Below are 15,511 nucleotides of genomic sequence, written 5' to 3'. Positions count from 1 at the left end.
GTCCGGAATGTCCGGTTACGAACTACTCATGAAGATCAAGGTAAGGTTTGTTGTCTAAAATTTTGAGTAAAGATTTGAACAAAAAAAGAATAAGAAAATATTTTTTTTAAATTTGCAGGTTCTTTCAAATATAGAGAGATTTCAGTTGTGATAATGTTATCAAAGAATATATTGAATCGAATTGACAGGTAAAAATTATTGATTGATTGTTTTTTCTATGAACTTATCAACCGTTACCTATGATGGTAATTCTATAAAGCCATTAATGAACCTCTAAATTCATTATTTGGATCGGAGCTTGGTCATCATCTTCTACGTACAAGTACCCATGTCTCATCTCATCTTTTTGTCTAAGATCTTTTGTCAACAATTTTTTTTGAAGTTATTTCTTGACATCCATGCCTTTGATTTTCAGGGATAAGAATTTCTTGAGGGTTTTTTGCACAGCTGATCAAAATAGACTGACAACCGCACCAAACATTCCAGTTATTGGTTATTATATATCGAATGTTAATGGACTTTTTAAACAACAATTGGATGGTAAACTCTCCATACAACCGCACCAAATATTCCAGTTATTGGTTATTAAATATCGAATGTTAATGGACTTTTTAAACAACAATTGGATGGTAAACTCTCCATATGAATGCTTCTGCATTCGCTCAAGTTATTTTATATATGGTAATGACCTAATTATTTTTTAAAATTTGTTTTGAAATTTCTGATTTTGTTTGAATTTGATAAATTGTTTTGATACATTTCTCACAATATTGTTTCATACTTTTGAATATTAGTGTGATGAAAAATAACCTGTTTATTACTTGTTGTATTTCAGGACTACCCTCATTCAAAGAGTTTTAGTAGATTTTCTATATCAATTTGTTAATAGCAGTCAATATGGTGTTCATTTTCATTCTTTCCATCTTCTAGTTTTAAGATTGTCACAAGATGACAAACAACACAATATACGTGACCGTAACAACATGCATCATGGGCTAGACACTTCTTTGACGATAAAAAAAAATCTTTAATACACATGTTGCGCTACATATTATCTATGCAATCTAAATTTTGAAACTGTTGATACATTTTCTTTTAGTTTCTACTTTTAGCATATAAGGATAATGTGTCATGGTCCTTCCAAACTATAGTTTTGTCTGGGTTTTATATTTTACAATTTTTATGCATTTTCATTATTTGCAAATTCATATGCAGTATGTTACTTGTCAGGTAAAGTTGATGGAGATTTTAGAGCTAGAGACCCTCACCTTGAGAGATTCCATGAATTTAAGGGATATTAGAATAACTCTTAAATTATTCGGAGAGTTGGTCCTAAGATAGCTAATGGTTGGGCTGACAAATTTGTTCATCACAAAATAGATCATGATCCAAAATCTTTGGCTGTCTTTGGAGAGGCAAAATGGTGCTAGTGGTTGGACTTCTGAATTTGAGCGGGTGGAACAATATACTTAATTGAATGAAGTAAGCTTAATTTTATTCTGTGATGCTCTCTACATATTTACAAAGTTTTAATGATTTTAATTTTATCATCATTTTAGACCTGTTTCAAAAACACGAGAAAATCTAAATGCGGAAAACGTATAAAATATCTTGTGGAATGAACTAAAATGATCACTCTATCATTGCATTGACATGATTTTTTTATACTTACACTATGTTGAATGGTTGTAACTTGATGTATTTATTTATTTCTTTCTTTTAATATACAACTATTGACACATTTATGTTTTGTATGTTAATATGATTAATCTCAGATCATGAAGGTGAATCAAATGAGAGACGTAAATATATCGGATATTGCTGTCATGTAGCAGAGCTGCTTATTGGTCCATACATGTATAATAATTCTATTTATTTTTTTAATGTGTTTATTATATATAATTGTTTGAATAACACTGTACAATTAATTGCAGGATATTATTAAAATATTCATTCATTATATATCAACGTTTACACGAATTCTCAGGTAAGTTTTCTTTTCCTCCTATTTAAGAGAAAGAAGGGGAACCTGTGTACTTACTACTACTTATCACACACCTTAAATAGATGTTATACACCTTTCAACAACTCTATAGAGCACAAAAGAAAACTCACTTCATGACACCTAAGGAAAGGAAGTGGATAAGACTAAATAAGGAAGGAGGTAGCGAGAGCAAAGATACTTTTAGGTTCTATCCTAGCTACTCTATAAATTAGAATTTCCTTCACTCCCGGAAGGGCCGGGCCTATCTGTTCTCTTTCTCTATCCTTACGCCAGGTCCGGGCATTGCTCATATATAGCACAGAGATGAAAGACCTGCTTAGCTTAACAAGAGCGGAGTCGTTTACAGCTATCTGCTCTAGATCCGTTGTCGGATAATGAGATTATCATTAAATGGCTATTCCGGATTCAAGTTTTGAGATAGGGGTATTTAACTGACTGAACCGTCTGTCTATCTTAGGAAGTCAACTAACTGTGAGACTTCCCTCCCACGGAGCGGTACGAAGCCACTCACTTTGTCTCCATCATATTCCGAGGTTAACTGAGACAGGGGTGGAAACTGAGTTAGAGGTGCAACAAACTACGTTTTAGCCTCAATCTTCTTGGAGCTCTGACCTGGTTATTTAGCTTTTATTTTCTATTTTTCCTATTCCGATTGTGAGACTGGAAGTAGGGTTCTCCCTAAAGGGCTGGTTCTGCTTCTTAGCCCTCCCCCTCATCCGGGAGTATAAAAGACTGAGCTCTTAGGTAGCGAATCCCCTGGAAGGAGATAAGAGGCAGAGAGAGGGCCAGAAAATGAGGTGAGGAATGATTCTAATGGCTTTCTTGCGTAAGGCACTTTCAAAAGCTAGCTGGTGGAATAGAACTGTCTGCAAGGGGTACTGGGACTAGAGCATAGATGGGTACTGACACGAAGACTAGAGGACCCAGCATGTCAACTATAGAAAGTCTTACCGGTCGGAATAGAAAGAAACTAGCCTGAGGAAAGACTCCGTCCTATCTTAAGTCAACGAGGAGGGTAGCAGGATGCTTCGCCTTTACACTGTCCTAATCATGCAAGTTGTGACGGGTAACAATTTCTAATTGCATAGAATATAAAATAGTTCCAGCAGAAGACGAAGAAGTGGAATATGATCGACTAACAATCAACTATTTACAGAAAATTACTCATACATAATAGTAAGCCTAGCGAAGAGTCAACCTAAAGGATAAATGTAAATCCTAGCCTACAGTGTGATAGTCTGCCTAGAACCAAGGGAATCAGAAGACTGATTCGCAGCTCTCTACTCTAAATCATTCCGAAGTAAGTTACGGGTCTAGCTCAGCTCTAAGCCTAGGATAGGACCTTGTCCAGGAACCAATCTTTTATTTTCCCTATCTGATGATTATCATGATGCCTGAACTGGTAGAATCCCTACTAATCACCGATGTTGGTGCCTTTTCTGCTCTTGTCGGAGTAGCTACTCTTGGTGCTTTTGTAAAGGCATAGCGTAAGGAAGCTTTGCTTCTTCTTATTCATCTGGGGCGGATCACTCTCCTATGTAAGTAGCTTGGTCATCATCTGGCGCAAGGCCTGTCTGAGCTCCCTTTATCAAAAAGTCAAGGGTGTTTCGGGATTGTCATTTCAGGAGTGAGATGATTTCGTTGCCCCAAGCCAGATCTACTCATTTATTCGGATGCTCTCAGGTGGGAAGGGGTCGTATGAAGCCCAGATAACACTAAAAGGCCTCGTACTCTTTTTCGCAGGTTGAATTCCTTATTCTTATTCAGAAGGCGCGCAAATCGATGGCGGAGTTCTTTTAGCTCCCTCGGTAAAGGAAGCTTTATTCTTCAAGGGTCTAACCTGGAGCATCTCAGTTTTCTATAGGGTATTTTTCAATCTTACAAGGGATAATAATCGGAGTAAGTTCCCTAGCTCAATCCTATTGATTCACCCGTTGGGCTAATAGCACCAGGCCCTGCTTTCTCTTTTCTTGTCATTCGTTCTCTTAATGTGAGAGCGCTTTAACAGTCGTAGTCCTGAAGTAGCTCAGAATATTATCTGTGGAGGGCCTTCCCCTTTATCTGCTGTAGTCAAAGCATGCTAAGTCTCCCTATTCCTTAGTATAAAACGGACGTCAAGCAAGCCAGATGGGTCTCAGGTTATCTGAGGGAAAGAAGGGGCCATCAAAAGGGCTTTTTTCTGATGATAGAACGCTTCCGTCCATGGAGTTCGCCATGGTTGCCCAACAGAAAGAGGTCGTATCTTTGCTTGGGGTTGTCTGGCTGTAGTGAGTAAAGCGTTGTTAATCCCTACAATTATGAAATCTTTGTGGTCCACGTAACTGTATAGAAAGAAAGAAAGGTTGTTGCTCTCTTCTCGTTATAGAGTGACCGTTTACACACCTTCTCGGGCCAGTGTAGTGAATCTATCCCATTATGACAGTGAAACGAGCTAAAGATGCCGATTAGAAAGGCAAGGGAGCTGAAAAAGGTGAGTACGTGCGAAAAGCGAGCCCTTACTATAACCAACCTCACAGATGAAACTCAATCTTTGACTTTTACACCGATGTATCGTACTCTCTCGACCAAGTCATCATAAGAAAATACTGACTAATCTTTCCGAACCGAAGTGAGAGAAGGAGGGAAGGCGCGCTACAACTAACATAACAGCCAGCTGAAAAAACGTTAGCTAGCTAGGCTAGCGTGGGCTCCAACCAGGTGAGGGCATTTCTCTCATTGGGTGGCTTGACAAAGAAAGAGTCATTAGCTAGGGTCACCAGTATAGAGATAATCTCGCTAACCTGGTTTTTTATTTTTATTCTTACCTTTGGGTGGCTGTTTCTTAGGATCATCAGCTTTATGTGCAGAGTGCGATTGACTCTTCTTATCTTGATAAGTATTATTGATACTATTCAGTTTTGTTTCAGAAGTCATAATAGCTAGTTGAGACTCTAAATCATTAATTCTTTTGTCTTTCCGATCTGATTCTTCCCGAAGACATTTCATTTCATATGTTCGTATCCTATTTTCTCTACCAGCGTAGTTTGTAACATTCAATGGCGCTGTGTCCACCCACCAATGCTCATTATCATGCACGGGTTCCCTCTTGTTACCAATTCTGATTCCAAGTGAAACTAGTGTTTCCTTTTTGGTAATGTTCAGTCTTTCCCAATCTATTTTGAAGTTAGATTCCACAGTGGTCTGTTGTGTTCTAGATAGATCAGCGTATTGTGACTCAAACCATTCTTCATTGACCAATGCTTTTGCAAGACCCTTGTGTTTAATGATTACCTTGCCTTCTTTAGGCAAAAGATAATAACTCTTTGCTGCTAAGAATAAGCCTTTCTCTAGGATGTGTTCTAATTTAAACTTACCTAATACAGTTGAAGAGACCTTTTCTTCAGGAAGAGGACTGCTAAGAACAACAGAGTCCGTATCAGTCATCTCTTGAAATGTGTGGATACATCTCAATCCGAGCACAAGCTGTGATCGCTGCTGACAATTGAACGGCGCTTATCCTTGGAGGACTCCACTCAGAGTCGGGGGCATCTTCGGTATTGGTATTGTAAGAGACAATATATATATTATCGCTAAGCTTGTTCCCAGAGATGAAATCCGGTTTCTTAAGCAAAGAGTTATATCGATCAACATCGCAGACCTCAGTGATCGTGTTTTTTGGGTTAATACCAAATCTCCCATATAGTGAGTTCATTAGTATCTTATAAACAAAGGACATCGCGCTATTACCGGTTTTCTTAGCTTCTTGTCTTTTACCGAAGAGGGACGACACAAAGCCCTCGAAAGGACTAGGCATCTTCTCAAACAAGTAGCCTGAGAGAGGAATGATCTGGTAACCTAGATTTTTCGCATACTTTAACTCTTCGCTATAATACACACCCACGAAATGACCGGTAGGGAAGAGTAGAGTATTATCTTTATCATCCCGATAGGGTAGGAAGGGGTGATTTATTGTACGAGGACATACAACATAGGCCTCAATAAAGCCAAACAAGTTGTCTAATTCCTGACCTTCTAAATGGCCATGCCAGACAGGCTTACCACCAGGCATAGGATAGGACTTCATGATATGTGGATACAAGGAGTTCACGTCATAATAGTATAGATCCGTACCTTTTGGTTTATATACATCAGTATGGCCACCATAGTAACCACGACGAATGAAAGTGTCTTCGTTCCTATTTGGGATATGGATAGGAAAACTAATACTATCGTAATAGTTCGTACGAAATATAGTGAGAGCTAGCGAAGACAAGGTCAATTTAGTCACAATATCCACATTATACTCATTAAAATAAATATCTTGAGCCTTTAGCATAACACCACCTAAGAGATAAATATCCTGTTTCATATACTCCAACAATTGTGATCTAAGATTATAAAGATTCGACACTTGCACTTCCTCATGGGCGATGGTTCCTTTACCACCTAATTCAGGACAGAGATTAACTGCTAAGTTAGCAAGACTACCCGGGAGCAGTGTGAGGGAATCCCGAAAACTAAATAGTAGCTTCTTACCAAGATAGACAGATAACTCGTATAGCTTATGGTCCCTCATAAGAGGTTTGATCGTGTACTTCGCACCATGAGTCACTAAATGTTTCATTAAGATAATGCCATCGAATCGTGAGAAGTTGTGGAAATATACCGCATTAATCAATGGATGTTTTCTAACAACAACAGCTAAACGTTCTACAAAGTCGAACATCATCTTACTGCTCCTGTCTTCAAAGGTTTCAAAAACAGAAATAGGGTAATCTTCACTGAAATATGTTTCAATCCCATACCCCGCCTCTGAAGAATCTGGTATAACCACTAAGAAACCCACAGCGTAAGGCACATGAACATCATTTTGCATAAGAGTCTCAGTATCAGCTACAATGAATTTCTGCCTTTTACTATCTTGAGGAGGTTTAAGCGCAGTGATATACTTATAATAACGACGCTTACTACGCCCGATCGTTCTCACTTCTATTGGTTCCACCACCTCCTCGCTGGTGATGTATTCCCAGAGCATGCTAGCAATCTCGTCATCGGGGGTTAATGTCACTTCATTAGACTGAATTTGATTCAGATAGATTCGAATAAAAATGCTAGAAAACTCAACATTATCGTAATTTTCTGCTTTATGCCTGATAAGATTCTTAATCTTAGCATAGACTTGTATATTTTTTAAATATTTTTTTTTTAAGTAATAGCTTTACTGACTGTAAAGGGTACTACTCCATTTTCTATCTTCATAAGAAAACCAATAGTAAACTTACCATAATCACAGTTAATACTGTAAGCGTACTTGATTATTAGTCGCATAATAGATAACACTATTAGATCACAGTCGCTACATAGTAATAATGGATTATGAAAATCAATTCTAGCTATTCTCAATCCTTCATATGGATCCTGGATATATTCATTTTTTATTTCATTAAGTAAGCGGCCCCATAATACATCATATAGTTCCTTATTCATTATTTTATTTTTCATAAATGCAAACTATAGTTATAAGGATAATTCTCCCAGGATTTCATATATTGAAGTAAATTCTTTTGGTATTCTCCGTCTTCGTATATATTAGTATAATAATATTCATAATTTTGAATTAGTTCAGCTATATTTTTTTTATAATTTGTCTTTTGCTTTTCCGAAATATTATTTGGTATTTGACCTAACAAGATCCCTGTTAGAATCTCTGATTTAATCGGACTAGTTAAGTCCATAGAAACTTTATTTTCTTTCAGCAGATTACTAGAAATAAATTGATTCATTATTAATAATGGGTTATTCAGTATATCAAAAGATGAAATATAGATATTAGATACTTTCATAGCATAAGGTACTGTAGTAATGAAATTGTCGTGAACCGTGTAAACGGGTATATTTTGCTTTTTCATAGAATTTATCATATTCATAGCAATTAATGCATCTTTCTGATGAATGAAGTTTACAAAGGTGGAAACCTTTGTCTTCCTTCGATCACGATCTCCCGTGGAAATTCGTAGAGTAACTTGACTCCTTTTCTTCGATTTTCTATCGTATACCCATGTTTTGATTTCTTTTGTTTTCATATAGTCCTGTACAGATGTTAATTGAGGAATCTCATGTAAGACGGGTTTATTAAAGGCTGAAGATAACCAACCTACATTACTGATCAAATCCATTAGTTTGATTATACCCGGAAATCTATCCTCAAAGAATATTTTTATATTTATCGCAAAGTCTACGCTTTCCTTAAGAGTTAATGTTTTTTTCAAATTTTGATATGCTGATTAGACTCTTCCCATATATCATTGGCATAAAGATTCCTTTGATAAATTTGCGATTAAAATAATATATAGTTTTGAATTCTCTTTGTATTTTTCTTTACAGTAAACAGTTAACTCATCTTGAAATAAGGTATAAATATCCATGATATTTCCATTTTCTTCCGGAATTCTATTTGTATGCTTAGCTATTTCTACATCTAACAAAAGGAGACTCATGATCTGATAAGCACTTGCAGAGGCATCTTGTGTGATAGGAATTTGACAAGGAGCAGTAGTACCGCCGCCTTTGATACATAGTACTACTTTGTTTTTATACATCATATTTTTATTTTTAGATTGCATACTTTGTTTTTATACATCATAGGTTTATTTTTAAATACATGATATAATCTTTTTTTTTTTATGCATTATCGATTTTAAAAATTATAAGAATTTAAATTTAAAGAATCCATGCTTAGTTTAGAAATAAATAAACTTATATACCATCCTTAATTTTAATTTAACTTTATAAATGTTAAAAATATTAATAGAATTTGTATTAGATTTATTAAAATTATATATTTTTTTCTATTTTCATTATATTTAAATATTGCATTAAAATGAATTTTATTAAATTTAAATTTGTATTAATTTTTTAAAGCATATTTTGTATTAAATTTTATTTAAGTTCTTACTTATTTATTTTTATATTAAGAACATAATATATTTTTTAAAATATTTTTATAATATTTGTAAATAATTAAATTTTTTTAATTAAACTCATATTTATTATTAATTCATAAACACATTTTTATATTTTGCATTAAATGTATTTTAAATAAATTTAAATTTACACTAAACTTATAAAAAATTCATTTTTTAATTAATTTAATATAATTTAAATTTTGTATTAAACTTACTTTCATTAAATTTATATTTGAATAAAACTTGTTAAAAATATATTTTTTTATTAAATATTATTTAGATTTTTACTTATATATTTCTTATATATAGAATATTATATATTTTTTAAATATTCTTAAAATTTTTATAAATAATTTTGAATTAAAATTATATTTATCATTAAATAATAAAGAAACTTTTATATTTTATATTAAACTTTTAAATTTTTTATTATTTCTATTTAATATAATATAATTTAAATTTTCCAATAAACATTTTTTTATTAAATTTAAATTTGAATTAAATCTATTAAACCTATTAAACCCATATTTTGCATTAAAATTTATTTAATTTTTTTACTTATATATTTCTTATATTATTATATTTTTAATATTCTTATTATATTTATAAATATTTTTAAATTAAACTTATATTTATATTAATTCATAAACAAACTTATATATTTTTGCATATTTTTATTAAATTTAAAATTTGTTATTAAATAAGAAACCAATATTTATGAAAAGAAATTAAAATTGGAAATCTCAAAAAGAACATTGTGTAAGTAGAGGTAGGAGAATTTTTTTGCATTACAATTATAATGAAGGTTCGAGAATGCACATACCACGTACCGGGCGAAGCGATTTAAATAAATTCAAGAAGCAATGATCTAGTTGGATCAATACCAAGGTGAAGTGTATTGTCCGGAATGTCCGGTTACGAACTACTCATGAAGATCAAGGTAAGGTTTGTTGTCTAAAATTTTGAGTAAAGATTTGAACAAAAAAAGAATAAGAAAATATTTTTTTTTTTAAATTTGCAGGTTCTTCCAAATATAGAGAGATTTCAGTTGTGATAATGTTATCAAAGAATATATTGAATCGAATTGACAGGTAAAAATTATTGATTGATTGTTTTTTCTATGAACTTTTCAACCGTTACCTATGATGGTAATTATATAAAGCCATTAATGAACCTCTAAATTCATTATTTGGATCGGAGTTTGGTCATCATCTTCTACGTACTAGTACCCATGTCTCATCTCATCTTTTTGTCTAAGATCTTTTGTCAACAATTTTTTTTTAAGTTATTTATTGACATCCAGCCTTAGATTTTCAGGGATAAGAATTTCTTGAGGGTTTTTTGCATAGCTGATCAAAATAGACTGACAACCGCACCAAACATTCCAGTTATTGGTTATTATATATCGAATGTTAATGGAATTTTTAAACAACAATTGGATGATAAACTCTCCATATGAAGGCTTCTGCATTCGCTCAAGTTATTTTCTATATGGTAATGATCTAATTATAATTTAAAATTTGTTTTGAAATTTCTGATTTTGTTTGAATTTGATAAATTGTTTTGATACATTTCTCACAATATTGTTTCACACTTTTGAATATTAGTGTTATAAAAAATAACTTATTTATTACTTGTTGTATTTCTGGACTACCGTCATTCAAAGGGTTTTAGTAAATTTTCTACATCAGTTTGTTAATAGGAGTCAAGATGGTGTTCATTTTCATCCTTTGCATCTTCTAGTTTTAAGCTTGTCACAAGATGACAAACAACACAATATACGTGACCGTAACAACATGCATCATGGGCTAGACACTTCTTTGACGATACAAAAAGAATCTTTAATACACAGGTTGCGCTACATATTATCTATGCAATCTAAATTTTGAAACTGTTGATACATTTCCTTTTAGTTTATACTTTTAGCATACAAGGATAATGTGTCATGGTCCTTCCAAACTATAGTTCTGTCTTAGTTTTATATTTTAAAATTTTTATGCATTTTCATTATTTGCAAATTCATATGCAGTATGTTACTTGTCAGGTAAAGTTGATGGAAATTTTAGAGCTAGAGACCCTCACCTTGAGAGATTCCATGAATTTAAGGGTTATTAGAATAACTCTTAAATTATTCAGAGAGTTGGTCCTAAGATAGCTAATGGTTGGGATGACAAATTTGTTCATCACAAAATAGATCATGATTCAAAATCTTTGGCTGTCTTTGGAGAGGCAAAATGGTGCTAGTGGTTGGACTTCTGAATTTGAGCGGGTAGAACAATATACTTAATTGAATGAAGTAAGCTTAATTTTGTTATGTGATGCTCTACATATTTACAAAATTTTAATGATTTTAATTTTATCATCATTTTAGACCTGTTTCAAAAACACGAGAAAATCTAAATGCGAAAAACGTATAAAATATCTTGTGGAATGAACTAAAATGATCACTCTATCATTGCATTGACATGATTTTTTTTAAGACTCACATTATATTGAATGGTTGTAACTTGATGTATTTATTTAGTTCTTTATTTTAATATACAACTATTGACACATTTATATTTTGTATGTTAATATGATTAATCTAAGATCTTGAAGGTGAATCAAATGAGAGACGTAAATATATCGGATATTGCTGTCATGTAGCAGAGCCACTTATTGGTGCATACATGTATAATAATTCTATTTATCTTTTTAATGTGTTTATTATATATAATTGTTTGAATAACACTATACAATTAATTGCAGGATATTATTAAAATCTTCGTAATGATGTATCAACGTTTACACGAATTCAGGTAAGTTTTCTTTCCCTCCTATTTAAATTTATATTATCATATTTTTATTTTTAGATCGCATACTTTGTTTTTATACATTATAGGTTTATTTTTAAATACATGATATAATTTTTTTTTTTATGCATTATCGATTTTAAAAATTATAAGAATTTAAATTTAAAGAATCCATGTTTAGTTTAGAAATAAATAAACTTATATACCATCCTTAATTTTAATTTAACTTTATAAATGTTAAAAATATTAATAGAATTTGTATTAGATTTATTAAAATCTTATTTTACATTTTTTTTCTATTTAATCATATATAATTTAAATTTTAAGTACATCTAATTTAAATCAAAACTATTACTTTATTTAATTTTATTTTTAACATATAATTATTATTTTTTATATAAAATTATTTTCTCATTGAATTTAAATTTTGCATTAAACATTTTTTATTAAATTTAAATTTGAATTTAACTTATATAAAATACATATTTTCTATTTAATCTAATACTATATCAATTTTGCATTTAACTTTTTTTTATACAAGAATTTAACACATTTTATATTAAATTTTATTTCGTTTTTATATTTATGTATTTGTTAAGAATATATATTTTAAATAATCTTATTATTTTTCTAAATAATTTTTAATTAAACATACTTTTACTATTAATTTATATATAAATTTTTATATTTTGCATTAAACATATTTTTCATTAAACTTATAAAAATGGTATTTTTTTTTTAATTTAATCTAATGTAATTTAAATTTTCATTAAATTTATTTTTATTAAATTTAAATTATCATTAAACCTATTTTAAACATATTTTGCCTTACATTTTATTTAGATTTACTTATATATTAATTATATTAAAAATATTATTTATTTTTTAAATAATCTTATAATGTTTATAAATAATTTAAAATTTTGACTTAAATTTAAATTTATTATTAATTCATAAATAAATTTTATATTTTACATTAAATGTATTTAATTAAATTTAAATTTCATTAAACTTATTAAAATTTAATTTTTTCATTAAATATTATATAATTTAAATTTGTATTAAACATTTTATAATTTTATTTTTATATATTATATAATTTAAATTTAAAATATACATTAACCTTCTTAAAAAAAATTCATTATATTTTATTTAGTTTTTTACATATATATATATTTTTTATTAAGAATATTACTTGTTTTTTAAATATTCTTATAATGTTTATCAATAATTTTAAATTTTCATTTAAACTTATATTATAATTTTTATTCATAAACAGATTTTTATATTTTTATAAAATTAAAATTTGAATTAAATTTATTAAAATTATATTTTTTTTTCTATTTTCATTATATTTAAATATTGCATTAAAATGATTTTTATTAAATTTAAATTTGTATTAATTTTTTAAAGCATATTTTGTATTAAATTTTATTCAATTTTTTACTTATTTATTTTTATATTAAGAACATAATATATTTTTTAAAATATTTTTATAATATTTATAAATAATTTTAAATAAACTCATATTTATTATTATTTCATAAACACATTTTTATATTTTGCATTAAATGTATTTTCATTAAATTTAAATTTACACTAAACTTATGAAAATTTCATTTTTAATTAATTTAATATAATTTAAATTTTGTATTAAATTTACTTTCATTAAATTTATATTTGGATAAAACTTATTAAAAAAATATTTTTTATTAAATATTATTTAGATTTTTACTTATATATAGAATATTATTTATTTTTTAAATATTCTTAATATTTTAAAATAATTTTGAATGTTTTACTTATATATAAATAATATTTAATTTAAATTTTTCAATAATTTTTTTTATTAAATTTAAATTTGTATTAAATCTATTAAACCAATTAAACCCATATTTTACATTAAAAGTTATTTAATTTTTTTACTTATATATTTCTTATATTCCGAATATTATTATATTTTAAATATTTATAAATAATTTTAAATTAAACTAACATTTATATTAATTCATAAACAAACTTATATATTTTTACATATTTTTATTAAATTTAAATTTTGCTACTAAATAAAAAACCAATATTTGAGAAAAGAAATCAAAATTGGAAATCTCCAAAAAGACCATTTTGTAAGTAAAGGTAGGAGGGATTTTTTGCATTACAATAATAGTGAAGGTTCGAGAATTGACATACCACATACCGGGTGAAGCGATTTAAATAAATTCAAGAAACAATGATCTAGTTGGATCCATACCAAGGTGAAGTGTGTTGTCCAGAATGTCCGCTTACGAACTACTTATGAAGATCAATGTAAGGTTTGTTGTCTAAAATTTTGAGTAAAGATTTGAACAGAAAGAAAAAAAAATATAGTTTTTTAAATTTGCAGGGTTCTTCCAAATTTAGAGAGATTCCTGTGATAATGTCATCAAAGAATATATTGAATCGAATTGACAGGTAAAAATTATTGATTGATTGTTTTTTTATGAACTTATCAACCGTTACCGATGGTAATTCTATAAATCCATTAATGAACCTCTAAATTCATTATTTTGATCGGAGCTTGGTCATCATCTTCTACGTACTAGTACCCATGTCTCATCTCATCTTTCTATTTATGATCTTTTCTCAATAAACTTTTCTGAAGTATTTCTTGACATCAATGTCTTTGATTTTTAGGGATCAGAATTTCTTGAGGGTTTTTCGCACTGCTGATCAAAATAGACTGACAACCAGCACCAAAAGTTCCAGTTATTGGTTATATATCGAATATTAATGGACTTTTTAAACCACAATTGGATGGTAAACTCTCCATATGAAGGTTTCGGTATTTGCTCAAGTTATTTTCTATATGGTAAAGACCTAACTATAATTTAAAATTTGTTTTGAAATTTCAGATTTTGTTTGAATTTGATAAATTGTTTTGATACATTTCTCACAATATTGTTTCACACTTTTGAATATTAGTGTGATGAAAAATAACCTGTTTATTACTTGTTGTATTTCAGGACTACTCTTATTCAAAGGGTTTTAGTAGATTTTCTATATCAATTTGTTAATAGCAGTCAAAATGGTGTTCATTTCATCCATTGCATCTTCTAGTTTTAGTTTTAGGCTTGTCACAAGATGACAAACAACACAATATACGTGATGGTAACAACATGCATCATGGGATCTTTAATGCACAAGTTGCGCTACATATTATCTATGCAATCTAAATTTTGAAACTATTGATACATTTCCTTTTAGTTTCTACTTTTAGCATACAAGGATAATGTGTCATGGTCCTTCCAAACTATAGTTATGTCTTGGTTTTATATTTTAAAATTTTTATGCATTTTCATTATTTGCAAATTCATATGCAGTATGTTACTTGTAGGTAAAGTTGATGGAGATTTTAGAGCTAGAGACTCTCACCTTGAGAGATTCCATGAATTTAAGGGATATTAGAATAACTATTAAATTATTTAGAGAGTTGGTCCTAAGATAGCTAATGGTTGGGCTGACAAATTTGTTCATCAAAAAATAGATCATGATCCAAAATCTTTGGCTGTCTTTGGAAAGGAAAAATGGTGCTAGTGGTTGGACTTCTGATTTTGACCGGATAGAACAATATACTTAATTGAATGAAGTAAGCTTAATTTTGTTCTGTGATGCTCTCTACCTATTTACAAAGTTTTAATGATTTTAATTTTATCATCATTTTAGACCTGTTTAAAAAACACGAGAAAATCTAAGATCATGAACTAAATGCGGAAAACGTATAAAATATCTTG

At 29.6% G+C, this 15,511-nt stretch overlaps 1 pseudogene; it reads right to left on the bottom strand.

Moving 5' to 3' along the window:
* Positions 1 to 2,158: 2,158 nt before the first annotated feature.
* LOC124917500 lies at positions 2,159 to 8,539 on the bottom strand (annotated as a pseudogene).
* Between the last annotated feature and the right edge of the window lie 6,972 nt (positions 8,540 to 15,511).

Source organism: Impatiens glandulifera, chromosome 1, assembly GCF_907164915.1.
Source record: "Impatiens glandulifera chromosome 1, dImpGla2.1, whole genome shotgun sequence".
NCBI classification, from domain to species: domain Eukaryota; kingdom Viridiplantae; phylum Streptophyta; class Magnoliopsida; order Ericales; family Balsaminaceae; genus Impatiens; species Impatiens glandulifera.
This window is presented reverse-complemented; position numbering and strand designations above follow the sequence as displayed.